The sequence below is a fragment of the Lactuca virosa genome, chromosome 1, assembly GCF_052849685.1.
Source record: "Lactuca virosa cultivar CGN04683 chromosome 1, Lactuca_virosa_CGN04683_v6, whole genome shotgun sequence".
NCBI classification, from domain to species: domain Eukaryota; kingdom Viridiplantae; phylum Streptophyta; class Magnoliopsida; order Asterales; family Asteraceae; genus Lactuca; species Lactuca virosa.
In genome coordinates this window covers 145,361,478-145,375,789 of record NC_136426.1, presented here as the reverse complement: position 1 = coordinate 145,375,789, position 14,312 = coordinate 145,361,478, and positions in this window count along the sequence as shown.

The window sequence follows — 14,312 nt, the reverse complement described above, 5'->3', positions numbered from 1 at the left end:
GAGCAGTTAAAAGAATTATCACACTTGTATACATGATTTTTATAATCCATGAACAGAAATAAGATACAAAAACCACAACATTTTAAATCAATTAAGAACGAAAGTCAAACTTTAGAATCTATTGCAAGACGATATTCAAACTACCCTAAATTACACTAACAAAATGAAAAAAGTAAACCTAAATGGCCAAAATGAGAGTTGTAGTTCAAAAATCAGGGCATCTATATGAACGAATAAATAAAAGCATCAAAGAGACTACAATATATGGAATCAATGAGACCAAAAGATTTTGACCTCTGCTGGAGCAAAAGAGAGATAGGTTGATAGAGGTTTTGAATCTAAATAATTGCATCCAGGGGTCTGAATTGACGTTTTGAAAGTTGAAGGTTCTGTTAGTAGTTGATACCATGTCAAAAATTGATGTCACTCTATACAGAGGAAAGCTTCTGCGATTTTGACTGTTTATCCGAGAAAGCTTCTGCGATTCCCTTCATCTTGATGAGAACCATGGACGAGATCTCCTCTGCAGCAAATTAATTCATGTCCCCATTTATCTGGTCAAAAGTTAATGAAAAAAAGGTCATAAGGGAAGTTTCACTTTGAAAATGTACCTCAGGAGCCATCCATCTATATGTCCCAGTTTCTGCTGTCATGACACCTGTCTGAGTCTTCACTCTTGCAACACCAAAATCAGCCACCTTAACAACCTGAAAACAAAGTCTATACATATGAGTCTCTCTTTTTGACTTAATAGAGAAACTGGAAACAAGGCTTTCCCCCCCCCCCCCCCCCCATTAACTTTTTTAAAAGTTTATCGCATACTTTATAAATATCATTTATGATTTATCCAGACATGAAGAAAGAGAAGAAAAGAGAAGAGAATATAATCTTACTTCATGTTCATCCATGAGAAGATTTGCAGCCTTGAGGTCTCTGTGTATGATGTTATTCTGGTGTAGATAGTTCATACCCTTTGATATATCAATTGAAATCTTGATTAATGTTGGAAAATTAAAAGTTCCCTTGAAAGGCCATAACTTGATGTCACTCTATACAGAGGCATCGCTGAATCTCTGACCAATAAGACGTTTTCCATCTGTTGCTACAGGTGATTGCTATAATTGTTGAGGTAAGCTTTGTACAACACTAAGATGAGGGAGAAAAAATTATTTCAATGAGAGAATGAGATTTTAAAGGCATATAAATATGTAATTTTTTTAGAGAAATTACCTTTAATAGAAGACATAGGATTTGAACTTCTGTCTTTGACAATATTTGATGGGATTTACATGACTGCGTCTTTCTAACAGTTCACTTAGCAAAGAGTTGACTTCTTTAACTAGCATAACTTGGCTTCTCAAACCTTTGACTAAAGATAGTACTTTCAGCTGCCAATGTGTCAAACATATAAAAAGTCAATACAGAATGGATGAAAGTCAAAGGCAACTGAATTAGCATTCTGCAAGAAACTTACCATTCCATATGGACACAATGATAGTATAGATCCCAAGATAAACTTCAGTATGTTGTCCTTTGTTGGCCAATCAAATCTGGATAAGTTTTAAAAAGATGCAGATTAGAAAACATACAAGGCTTTCATTATAAATATGAAAAAGTACTGATAGTGAAAATACCTCTCTCCAACACTCTGTGGGACCAACATGCTATGATGTGTAGAGCTTAGCAATGTTGTAAAGAATTCAGGAAGAAAATTTTTGTCAGACAACATAAGCTTTTCGTGCTGAACCATCAAAGCCAAAAGATCTCCAAGAAAATGACTCCATATTGAACTTCTCCCTGTGGAAAAGGTAACATAAAATGTTATAAGGCGACTCAAATATTAGTTAACTATGTCTAAGAAAAGAAAATTACCATTTTTCCCTCCAGATAAACTAACATGTGGCCATAAGGTAAGTAGTCCTTCAATACAGATCATTGCAGCTACCCGTATTTCCTGGTGATCACTAGACAATGGAACAAGAACTGAAGGAAACTCAACAGGTAGTTGAAGAAGTAAAGCCTCATCTACTTCATTTTTTAAACAACTTTCCTCTTCTAAATGAGAGCAATAAAAGGCAAACGAGTGTAAACTCTCTTTTTGGACAGCATCAGTAACACCTGCAATCAGAAAGCTCTTGTAAGAATACCCTTATTTTCTATAAAAATGTTAGTGGAACTGTGAAAGGGAAATAAAGGATGGAATTTTTAGAACAAGAAAAGTCAAGGTCTTGACTCACCTTCATCCGTGAAAACTGACTACTTCAAATTATTGATCTAAAATTGCATCACATTAATATATCACCTGTGAATTAGAAGACTTATCTCCAATCATGGGTCCGTATCCAAACTCATAACAGTAGCACGTCCCGAGCGATCCGGAGCGATGACAGAAGTTCAGCTACCCAGGAAGATGCTAAGACCGGAGAAGAACTCTTTTATGAAGTTCAGCATCACGAGCGATTACAAGAAAGGCACGGGTGTTGAAGCCCTTTAGGGTTTATGAGATGGAGTGGGTGTTAGGTTAGAGAGAGAGAGAAAGGAAGGCGAAGACCCTAGGCTTCTTTCTTGATAATTGGAAGCGGAGGGGGTTTTAATTTTTCTCGGCGGGGTTTTAGTTTTTGGGATTTCATTTCCCGCTTAAAACTCGTGTTTTACTAAAAAAAATATAAAGCGACAGTGTTACATGATGCACATTTTATGATGGGCGTCCTCCGTATTTCTTTTTTTTTCCTTTTCTAACACTAATTTCAAGGCACGCACAAATGCGTGTCCTCTATCCTTCAAATTTTAGAAGAGATGACATTATTTTTAGGGCGCACGCTTTTGCGTATCGTAAATCACTGCGTGTCATTATTTGTGCGTCATTAAAGGGCTGTTTTCTAGTAGTGCTCCTCAAGAATTGATTCAGTTAATGAAACTTCGGGTGGTGTGACCTTAGTCTGCTCAGGAATTGATGTTGATTGGAGAATATTAGCTTCAGGTGTTTCAGGAACTTTCTCCCCTTCGGATGATTCTGCTTGAAGAACCATCTTTCGTTTCTTTAGCTTCTTCTTTGAAATATGTGTAGCAACATCTTCAGCTCTTCGTTTCTTAGAAGAAGGAGAAACAGGAGCTGGAACCTCACGAATGAGAATTCCTTGGTGATTCAGATATGATTTACGAACCATAGAATAAGACTTAAACGAACCATCTGAAAGCTTTCGTGATCTACGAGACTTTTTCTTAACTCTTCGAAAAATACCTGATTTTGATGGGATTGTTTCCTTTTTGTGATCATCAATAACAGGCTCGACCAGTTCAATCACAAGAATCGAAACTTGTGCATCTGGCTTCGTCTGTTTCGGTGGTGATTTCTTTTTCTTTGGCTCCTGGACAGGTTTCTCAGGAGTAATTGTTGCATCCTTCTTTGTTTTGCAAGACTTCTTCGAAGGACCATCTGTTTCTTTTCGTAACAACTTCCCAGACCCATCATCAGGATTGATGGTTTCTACATACTCCATAAGAACCAAATTCATTGGATCAACACGCTGCAACATTGCATCTGGAATTCTTGCAATGTGTGTAAATATTTCAGCATCATCCGTAACCTCCTTCGGAAATTGATACTTTATGAATTCAACAGTCTCCTCATCAGTAGGCACCGCAATTCCCTCTTTGGCATAGAAATATCGAAGAATTAAACTCCAATACCTTGCACACGAAATTCCTTGCACAACATTCGTGTTTTCTACACTTTTCTGAAATTCCTTCCACATCTGTGTAGAATAATCCACAGTTATGTCATAATACAACCCAACTACCATCGCATACTCCTCCATTCGACCTTTGTCCAAACCAACACTGCGACCAGTCAAGCAGCGTAGAAAGATTCCGAAGAGAAAATTCCAAACAGTCGGAAGTCCAGACTTCTTGAAATCACTGATCATGGTGAGTGGGGGTTGATAACCCATCTCATTAAACATATGGATGATTTGTGCAGAAGAAAGATCAGTATAGATTGGAGAATTAGGGATATCAAGAATCTGACAAAAAATCTTCTTGGACAATTGGATCTTCTTGTCATTCACTAGTTGAAAAGTGATGATATCCATTGCTTTGTTGTACGTAGCACTGGATCCTGCTTGTGTAAGCCATGAAAGTGGAACTGCAAAAGAATTGAACATGGCAGTGGAAAGAACAGAACTCTTCAATGCGACTACCAACATCTTCAATTCGTCTGGATAAAGAGAAACATCATCTTCAACTTGATAGTTCGTGCCTTGAATCTTCATTATTGGTTGGGAAGTAACATCGTCAGTGTTTTGAGATTGAACAACGACATCAGCAAAATTGGCCATGATTAGGGTTTGTTGAAGCTTTGAAGAAAATCGGAAAGTTTCAGAGAAAAGTTGGGATTTTACGTTTGAAAGCATAAACTAAGATAACCCTTTGATTCCCTTTTTATATGTAACCCTAGTGTTTGAATTTGAAGCGGGACTGACATTAAATGAGATCCTACGTGGCACCTTGAATCTCGCACCATTCTGCGATAAAGTAGCCATGCATCAAAAAGTAGCTGTCACATCACCTAGAAACTCGGACTGAATACAGAACGTCTTTTCAAACAGGCTGATCGTTTATCTCAATTGAATTGTAACCGTCACCAATATTCGGATGGAGGTAAGGCTCTTTCACTTTTGGGATAAAAAGCGAAGTCATGTGCCAGATGTTTGAAATCATCATCCTGAGCTGGTATTACTCAGAACCTCAAGGATTTCGTGAGTGCAGTAATCCAAAGATAAGATAAGAAACAATTAAACAAAAATTTGGATATGTGATGTCAAATAAAGTAATATTTGACACAAAAGCAGATAAACCCCAGGCAAAGGTTACTTCGTTAATTATCAAGAGAGATAATCAACTGCTTGTGTATGTTCCCGTGAATTTCAATCGAATACTTCTAGAGAAGTATCGAAGGGCTTCTTTTATAAGGCTTCATGGGTTGTTTACAATTTCGTTACATATCAACCTAAACATAAGGTGAGTAATTGTAACCGAAATTACTTGTTTGATCGGTGTAGTCAGTGACAAGTATGCTTTGAATTATTTTGAAAGTGACTTCGAAAGCAAATGAAACTCACACTGAAATCATATTCATGAAAGAATTGATACTGAATCCTGTTGGGTAACAAACATCGTGGGCTTCGATAGTTTGATCAAGATTACTCATAAGAAATGAATATGATTTGGAGTTTTGAAAAGTGGTACTGAAACAAATGTTTCGTCAAAACTGGAACATAGTTCCCCGTCAGTTCCTTTCGAAGATAGAATGTTGGGTTTCACTTTCATCACGGCCTCATGATGTCAGATCATTAACACAAAATTTTGATATGTCTAAATCTTGATGGGTTGAATCAAAGATCTCTTGGACATATGTCTTCGTGTGTCCAAGTGTAAGAAATTTGGTGATGAAAAAGATTGGTTCACGAAAACACTTGTACCTCTGTTATGATTGGACCAAACAGACAACTCTTAACTCATTTGAGAAGAGTAAGGTAGCTCATTTGACTAATGTGAATTTAAGCTTGACTTGGGAAGAAATTTTCGTAAGAAAATTTTCATGAAGACTTTCGTAAACACAGATGGAATCTATGGAGGCTTGGGTCGACATGCTGCAACATGCTTCTAGGGATAGTCTAACTAGTACAAAGTTGTTGAAATTGTACCTTCCCAGAGAAACATAAGCATGACCCTTGTATAACCTTCATGAAATCTGTACATACAAAAGATAAGAAACAAAAGAACAAAAATCTTTTTGATGTTTTTGATTTTTCTTAAAAGAAACAATTAGCAAATAAAAGAAAATCTTTTTGGATTTTGTGATTTTTCGAAAATAAAATGCAAAACAGAAATCAAATCTTTTTGTAGTTTTTGGATTTTTGGAAAATAAAACTAAGATACAAAAGAAATTTGGAAATCTAACGAAAAGTGTTACTCCAAACCAAAATGCTCAATGTAACGAAGTCGAAGCATGTCGAAGCGTTGACTATGAACAGTAACCTCTGAATGGTTAATACTATCATCCTCTGAATGATTCATGATGACCTCTGAATCGACATATTTATATAAAACTTCGTTGTTATAAATTTGAAATCATTCCTGGAACTGAACTTGCTTCGATCATTCCCAATCCTGTCAAAATTCGAATAAATGATTTTTCATCCAAAGCTTTTGTAAAAATATCAGCAAGCTGATCCGTTGTTTTTACAAAATGAACTTCTATATTACCATCTTCCACATGATCTTTGATAAAATGATAACGAAGAGCAATATGTTTTGTTTTCGAATGTTGTACTGGATTATGACAAATGCGTATAACACTTTGTGAATCACAATACAGTGGAATCTTTTCATATTAACAGCATAATCTCTCAACTAACTCTGAATCCAAATTATTTGTGAAGTACAAGCAGCAGCTGCAACATATTCAGCTTCAGCAGTAGAAATCGAAACACACGTCTGCTTCTTCGACTGCCAACTAACCAACTTTTCATCCAAAAATTGACAACCACCACTTGTGCTTTTTCGATCGAAAGTACACCCTCCAAGATCTGCGTCTGAAAATGCTTGAATGAAATACCACAATCCTAACGAAATTGTTCCCTTGAGATAACAAAAGATATTCTTCACAGCAATTAAATGTGGTTCTCGTGGATTTGCTTGATACCTAGCACAATTACATACAGAAAGCATGATATCAGGTCTACTTGTAGTAAGAAAAAGCAATGAAGCTATCATGCTCCTGTATAAGGTAAGATCAACCGCATGCGTTTCTAACGAAGGGGCTAGCCTTGTTCCAACTGCCATTGGTACTCTTAGCTTCGTGCTATTTGTCATTCCAAATTTTTCGAGCAAATTCCTTGTATACTTTTCCTGATTGATGAAAATGCCTTATCTGCTTTGATAAATATTTAAACCAAGAAAATTATTGATTTTACCCATCATGCTCATTTCGAATTGGCTTTTCATCAAATTTTCGAATTCACTAGACAAAGCAGGGTCAGTAGAGCCAAAAATAATATCGTCAACATAAATTTGAACAAGCATTAGATGATTCCCAACTTTATTTCGAAATAATGTGGGGTCAACTGATCCTTGTTTAAATTTTGACTGTTTTAAGAAACTGGTGAGAGTTGCATACCATGCTCTTGGTGCTTGTTTTAACCCATAAACTGCTTTATCTAAAATGTACACATGATCAGGATGCATTTCATTTACGAAACCTGGAGGTTGTTCAACGTAAATAGTTTCTTCAAGTTCACCATTGAGAAAAGCACATTTCACATCCATTTGTTAGACATCGAAATCCTTATAAGCTGCATAAGCTAAAAATATTCGAACAGCCTCAAGTCTTGCGACAGGGGCAAAGGTTTCTTCATAATCAATCCCTTCTTGTTGCGAATATCCTTTTACAACTAGTCGTGCTTTATTTCGAACAATATTTCCATCTTTGTCGGTCTTGTTTTTGAAAATCCATTTTAACCCGACAATCGAAACATTTTCAAGTTTAGGAATTAATCTCCAAACCTTGTTTCTTTCAAATTCAGCCAGTTCAGATTGCATTGCAACTACCCAATCTGAGTGTTCCATTGCAACCTTAACATTCGTTGGTTCAATTTTAGATATGAAAACATTGAACATGCAAAATTCTTGATGAGTATTCAATACCTCATTCTTCGCACGAATTTGAGCTCTTGTTAATACTCCATCTTGAGGATTTCCAATGACTTGATCTATCGGATGGGTCTTTGTCCGTTTCTCTAACGGTGGATATGCTGGATCAAATTCCAAAGGTGCATCTTCGTACATCTCTTCATTTTCATATCCTACAACAGAAACATCATCATTTAGATCATGAAAATCATCATTTTGATTAATATTTATTATATCAGTTTCTTCATGGTCCTCTTCATTACGATTATCATTTTGATGCTCCCCCTCAACAACTTCATCCATTCTCCCATTTTATCCCTCGAAAGAATGCTCCCCCTCATCCAGAGTATTCGAATCCAAGTGCTCTCCTTCCACTGGATTATTATGCATACTTTCGCCAACTCCTGGAGAATTCGTTGTTGAATTAACATCCACAATTGTTTGAGGAATTTCCAAGTCATCATTATGCTTCGAAGATTCAGAGTGATGCTTATCATGTACTTTAGCATCCACAGCTCTGTCAGGAATACCAAAAATTAAATCATAATCAAAGTCAGATGAATTTGATTCTTCAGTTTTATCAGATGATTCATTAATAATTGGTTTTTGTTCAAATTGCTTTTCAACTTGTTTGACAAAATAATCATCAAAACTAAGATTGAATGCCTCTTCGACTTTTCGTGTGCGCTTATTTAACACTCTGTATGCAACCCAATTGTGCGAATTTCCCAAAAATATGCCTTCGTCAGCCTTAGCTTGAAAGTTTGAAAGACTATCTTTAAGATTCATTACAAAACACCTGCAACCAAAAACATGAAAGAATTTGACATTAGGTTTTCGGTTATTGATGATTTCATACGGAGTGATATTGAATCGACGATGAATGAAAGATCGATTTTGAGTGAAACATGCTGTCGAAACTGCTTCAGCCCATAGATATTGAGGAAGATTCGCATATGTCAACATAGTTATTGCTGCTTCGCAAAGTGACCTATTTCGTCTTTCAACAACACCATTTTGCTGAGGTGTATAGGGCGAAGAGAAGTTATGCGAAATTCCTTTTTCGGTTAAGTACGAATCTAACATTTTGTTCTTAAACTCAGATCCATTATCACTTTTGAGCTTTCGAACAGATTTCTTCAGACTTATCTCAATCTTCTTTATAAACTCGATCATTGTTTGAGCAACCTCAGATTTTAACCTGAGAAAATAGACCCAAGTAAATTGTGAAAAATCATTAACAATAACCAAAATGTACCGTTTCTTGTTGAGAGTTTCAACAGTTGATGGTCCACAAAGGTCAATGTGAAGAAGTTCCAACGGTTACACAATTTTCGAATCTATCACAATTGGATGTCCTTTTCTGTGCTGTTTACTTTTCTCACAAGCTACACACAAGGTATCATTATCCAACTTTAGTACAGGTAAACCTCGAACAAGATCATCAACAACCAATTTATTCAAATTTCGAAAGTTTAAATGCGATAAACGTCGATGCCATAGCCAGCTGATGTCAGAGGAAGCTTTCTAAAGTAAGCATACTAAGGGTTTGCCGATGATTGGTTTGATATCAAGAGTAAAAATGTCACCATGTCGTTTGGATTTGAGTAAAACTTTGTTAGTTTCAACATTCGAAATGATGCTGCCTTCTTCGTTAAAAACCACTTATCAAGTTATGTTGAAGACCTTCGACATAAGCAACATGATTAACAGTGAACTTTCCATTCATGACTTTGCCATATCCTTTCACCTGGCACTTGTGATGATTACCAAACTTCACAACTCCTGCATTTTCCAAGCTTCAAAAATCTCTCATATTTTCCTTTTGTCCTGTCATGTGACGTGAGCAACCACTATCGATATACCATTTCTCATAATATTTCTCGCCACATAGTACCTGCGATCAATGAAAGAATTTAGGTACCCAAGGTTGTGTGGGTCCTTGGAAATTAGTTTTGAACACATAATGAAATGCAGAACCTTTAACCCAATCACAAACTTTAGTTTTTAGACTATCAATTAAGTCCACATCACTAGGTAAAGGAATAGAAATATAAGTTTTTGTTAGTTTGGGATTGTCACTGACACATGCCTTCGTCTTTTTAGATTGTGTATGAGCATTCTTTTCTTTCGAAACCGGTTGCCAAGTTTTTACCGAAACATTCGAATCTTTTGAAGATGAGCTTTCAATTGACGAAGTATTCACATAATTCTCATAGGCTTCATGAATTTGTTGTTGAGAATATTTCCTTGATTGATATTTTCGTCCTTTTCCTTCAAGCCAATGATCAATGTTTTTGTCACGAGACAACCCTTTTGTGTATGAAACTTTTAAGGTTTGTTTCCCTGTAGGATTTGGAAAATTCGGTTTTTGTGGGAAGAAATCAACATTTGATTTAGGTCGAAATGTCATTGCGTATCGACTTCCATCATTGTTTCCAACACTTACATTTTAAGAAAATCAATTTTGAGATGTTTGTTTTTGAGAAAACCTTGTTTGTTGATTAGAAGAAAATAGTTGTGTTGATGGTTGATTTTGAACACTCTTTAAGATATTTTCGTTATTTTTAGAAAATGATGAGTTTGAAACTTTCGAAGAATTTGTCTTTGGATGAGATTCAGATTTAGTTTTATTTGTTTGAGCGGGATTTATCTTTTGATCTGAATGAATTGTTGAATGAGAAGACTTGTTCTTAACAGATTTAGTCTTTGTGTTTTTAGTTGTTTTCAATCTCAAACCATTTTGTTGCTTTCGTAACTCTACGGTTTGCCAAAAAATCTTCTTTCGAGCTTGTCTTTTTGAAATTGCATTTTCTTTTGAAAACTTGTCAATTTGTTCTTTAAATTCTTTGGAATTTAATTTGACAACAGTATCATTTTCCACAACAACCTCTTTTGTAACTTCTTCCACAATTTTCGATTTTTCAACCCATTTGCGTTGTGATTTTTGTCTTTGAAAAACATATGAATTCTTTGTTAGATTATTTTCGACAATGCTCTGATTTGAAAAGAACCCTTCGTTTGTTGTTCTCTTGTTGTCATCTTCTACCATTTTGTTGAATTCTGGTTTAATGTTCTCAACATTTCCAGTGGTGACAAACACTTGATTTGGAAATACAACATTATCACTACACTTGAAATTTGGATACACCACTTGATTTGTTTCCAAATAATGGGCTCCTTTTTCAGACAACACTTTATCGAAGTTGTCCGTGTTCCCAAACAGTTGATCAACAACAACACGGGGAATTTCCGTTTCTTTCAAATCTTTGTTTGATGATACCTTTTTATGCGAATCGTCATCATCATTTTCATCATCACTGCTATCCGTTTGACTATCTCGGATATCCACAATCTCGGGATCACAAACTTTCGAAATTGAAGGTTTGTCAGTGTCAATCTTAACTTTCAAATCCTTAAGTTTTTCTTTTCCTTTAGATTTTGATGCAATATTAATGACAGACAACTGAGAACAATCAACATCCTCAATTTCACTAATTTCTCTAATATTATCAGAGTTATCTTCAATATCGGCAAAATTAGATTGAGAATCAGATGTTGAATTCTCAGTCTTTTTCAAAATTTTGATTTGTTCTGATTTTGTCAAAGTATCATTCACAATGTTAACTAATTCATTTGAATCAAGAAATTCGTTAATTTTGACAATTCCATAAGCATATCTATCATCAGGAATTTTGTCAAACTCAGCAATATTTTTCTCACAATCATACGAAATATTATCAACCTTCGCTCTCTCATATGCTAGAAAAGGTAATAATTTTCTATGTTGTTCCTTGCTAATTTCACACGAATGATGCAATGCAGTTAACTTGCCATATAGACCTTTAGCTGAATTGCAGTAGATATTTCGTTGAGCTAACAAAAGTTTTACTTCACTAGACAATGAATCTCGATCACACATAGTGTTTGTTATTTGCAATTCTAAACATTCTATCTTGACAACTTTCGAATCTAACTTCTTCTGTGTCTCTAACAACTGATTGCTTAATTTCTTAGCTTCATTGCTAGCAAAAACAACCAAATCATCAAAATAAGCAATAGTATCATCAAAAGCAACAATTTCAGAATCATATGCACTCAAAGGAATATTGAAAGATTGAAGAATATTACGTACCTTAGTTGTCATTGGAGACTTGTCAGCAGTCTTTGACACAAAGCATCGACCCGTTACCTCTTCGTCTGAATCTTCCTCCAGCTTCGCATACATGGCCCCATGCGTAGGATTACGCATTTCCTCATCATCGGAGCCCGAAGACCAAATTTGATATGTGTCATCATTCTCCTGTTCACCTTGAGCCACCAAAGACAAATTTTTCGCCTTCGTACGCACCTCTTCCAATCTCTCCACATAATATGCCTCATCCTTCACTCTATTCTTTTTCTCATCCTTCTTTTGAAGCATGCAATCATTTGCTAGATAATTTGCTCCATTGCAATAATGACAATCCATACCAGAATCTCCTTTTAGTTTCTTCTCTTTCTTTTCCTCAACACCCTTCGCATCATTCTTCTCATACTTCTTTGTCTCTTCTCCTACAACCTTGTTCACGAAACTTCCTTTTCCCTCACTTTGCTTTACCTTTGGATTAAACGGTTTCTTGAAAAACTTTTTGACTCGATTGTTTGAGTAAAAAGCAATTGCTTCATCATCCGAATTCATGATAAACCCCTCTTCATCATCAGAATCACCTTTTTCGACTGCTTCCTTTTCAGACACTTTAGAGACAAGTGCTAATGGACCTCCCAGACTAAGCTTCGACTCTTCTACCATTTCGTTCACTTCACTTTCGTGAGTTTTCAGTTGATTGTACAAATCATTCAAAGAAGATGTGTCGAAACTCTGTTGATTTTTCACCATCATGCTAACACTCCTCCATTCTTTACGGAGTCCCATAACAAAGGTGAGATTGAATTCCATGGCAGACCTCGTGATTCCATAACGATTGCATTTGTAAATCAGCTCGTTCAGCCTATCATAGTAACTTTCAATCGTTTCACCATCTTTTTTGCTTGAAATCCTTCAATTTCAATCAAATATTCCTTAACTGAATTGATTTTCATCTTCTCGCTACCTTGAAACTTTTCTTTGAAATTATTCTAGATGTCTTTTGTAGTTGTACAACTTCTGACATAGTTATACACAACTGGAGGCAATGCACCACATAACTCCCTTATGCATCGTTTTTCAAGTTTCTTCATTCGAACATTTTGATCTTCAACACTCGTAGTACCAGACGATGATCCAATTGGTTGAAGATTCGTCGGAAGTGTAACATTCCCTGAGATGCAAGACCAAAGCTCTTCATCGATTCCATTAAAGTAATCTTGCATACGATCATACCACTGATCATAGTATTCCGGAATGAGCATAGGAATCTTAGTTGAAGATCCTAGCAGATGAGAGTATGAAGTCGTCGAGTTGAGATTGAAGTTCGCCATTGATGTACGGAAGAAGATTTTTGAGAAATTTTGAGAAATCAAAGAGAATTTGAAAGCAAATTGCTGAATTGAACATAAATATCAAGTAGAATACTCGATTCAACAAATCAGTTGCAGAATCAAATCACAACTGAAGATCTAGAACGCTTTTTCACGTCAAAAGGTGCAGAACTTTTTGAACCAGAAATTTGATTCAAAAACCTTTTGAATCAGAATGAAAATTAGATTTCAGATAATGATTCCTGCTCTGATACCAATTGATGAAGTGTAGAATCAAGTATGAATCAAATCAGAGTTATATGAATATAGATTGAGCACACAATGTAAATATGATCTGGTTTCAGCTCTATTATGCTTTCAACTGTTACAGAGAGTATGTAGACAAGTTCATACAAAGACTCTTATCTAACTCTAAGTAATGTCCCTATTTATAGGAAACATGAAAGCACACAAAAAATTAAAAGGACTAAACAATACGCTTCATTACATAAAATGCCTTGTATGATAAACTTATGATTTCGACATATTACAACAGGTCTTCGACCCTTACAACAGGAAATGAGGCAAAAGTCACACATCCCATTGTTTGTTAGATCTTCGTTGTATATAACCCTAAAGTATTCATTTCGTACTCACGGAGTTAACTGTAATAGTTCCTTTATATTTGCTGAAAACATTCATTAAGAAAAACCCTTATTTCCTTTAGTAAAAATGGTAACCACAATAGCTCCTTCTATAATCACTTAGTTTATACTAGTTATATATAATCTAATATCGAACAAATAGTTAATTGTGTGAATCTGCCCTAAGCCCACAACCAAACAAGGAACAGGAAGTAAGGCGGAAAGCACACATCCAACTATCTATTGGATATTAATTATATATAACCCTGATGTATAAACTAAGGTATTATAGAATTAACCACTAAATGTCCTTTAAGTTATACTGGTTTAATAAAATGGATTAAACCCTTTTACGGATAAGTTTCTAGTTTTTGTCTACCAAATGTTCTATTTGAAAAGTATGTTTTGTACTAGAAAACGGTGTATTGAGCTTGTATACTATGACCTGACACGTACCTGGTACTCCTTATGATTACTTGGTGTATACAATATATATATATATATATATATATATATATATATATATATATATATATA